Raw genomic sequence first — 1,341 nt, 5'->3', positions numbered from 1 at the left:
GGAAAGAGATAAACTTGGGCTAATTCCACTTCATACTGTGAAGAGTGGTGTGGCAATGTTATCTTTCAGGATAGTGGTTTTATTTATTTATTTTTAATATTACAAGATGCACATTCCCTTTCCTGTTTTACGGAGCAAACGTTTTAAAGTTATGAGTTTGGCTTAGTTTCAGCTTCAGAACCACTGCAGTTTTATGCGTCAGCGCTTTCGTCAGCAGCTAGTGCTTTGAGTTATGGCTTACGTACGATTTAGAAAATCACTTGGACTTTATACTTCCTCATTTCTTAATGTAAATGTTCTTGCTGTCATATTGTGAATAATTATGTATCAAATAATTACTCTGTGGAAACTTATACCATGTGTTACCTTCAGAGAATATTATTTGGTAACTAAAATTAAGTGATTTTTGGAAACTGTTACTTCAGCTCTGCATGCATAGCAGTCCTGCCTTCTATTGCTTAGCACAAATAGTTAGGTGATGGATAGTTAGATGTCTAGAGGTTGGCCAACATGACACCCATCTATAAGAAAGGCCAGAAGGAGGATCCAGGGAACTATAGGCCTGTCAGCCTGACCTAGGTGCCTGGCAAGGTTATGGAGCAGATCATCCTGAGAGCCATCAAGGGGCATGTAGGAGACAACCAGGGGATCAGGCCCAGCCAACTTAGATTTAGGAAAGGAAGGTCCTGCCTGACCATTCTCATCTCCTTCTATGACTGGGTGACCTGTCTAGTGGAGGAGGGGAAGGCTGTGCATGTGGTCTACCTTGATTTCAGTAAAGCATTTGACCCAGTCTCCCACAGCATCCTCCTGGGAAATCTGGCAGCCCAGGGCTTGGACGGGTGCACCCTTCACTGGGTTAAAAACTACCTGGATGACTGGGCCAGAGAGTGGTGGTGAATGGTGCTGCATGCAGTCCTTCAGGGATCAGTACTGGCCCAGTCCTATTCAACATCTTTATTGACGACCTGGATGAGGGGGTTGAGTCTACCCTTAGTAAATTCGCCCAAGCTGGGGCCGAGTGTCGATCTGTCGGAGGGTAGGAAGGCACTGCAGAGGGACCTGGACAGGCTGGGCCAATGGGCCGAGGCCAAGGCTATGAAGTTCAATAGGACCAAGTGCAGGGTCCTACACTTTGGCCACAATAACCCCCTGCAGCGCTACTGACTCGGGGAGGAGCGGCTGGGGAACGTCCCAGCAGAGAGGGACCTGGGAGTGCTGGGTGACACTGGTTGAACAGGAGCCAGCAGTGTGCCCAGGTGGCTCGGAAGGCCAATGGCATCCTGGCTTGTATCAGGAACAGTGTGGCCAGCAGGAGCAGGGGTGGGATTCTGCCCCTGG

General features: G+C 48.5%; 1 protein-coding gene across 1 annotated transcript in view; it reads left to right on the top strand.

Annotated features, from left to right (window-relative positions):
• The window catches only part of CDC40 (cell division cycle 40), a 32,552-nt gene that overhangs the window by 15,940 nt on the left and 15,271 nt on the right, over positions 1-1,341 (top strand). The gene's annotated exons all lie outside the window — the stretch shown is intronic.

Source organism: Apaloderma vittatum, unplaced genomic scaffold (assembly GCF_000703405.1).
Source record: "Apaloderma vittatum isolate BGI_N311 unplaced genomic scaffold, ASM70340v1 scaffold16554, whole genome shotgun sequence".
NCBI classification, from domain to species: domain Eukaryota; kingdom Metazoa; phylum Chordata; class Aves; order Trogoniformes; family Trogonidae; genus Apaloderma; species Apaloderma vittatum.
This window is presented reverse-complemented; position numbering and strand designations above follow the sequence as displayed.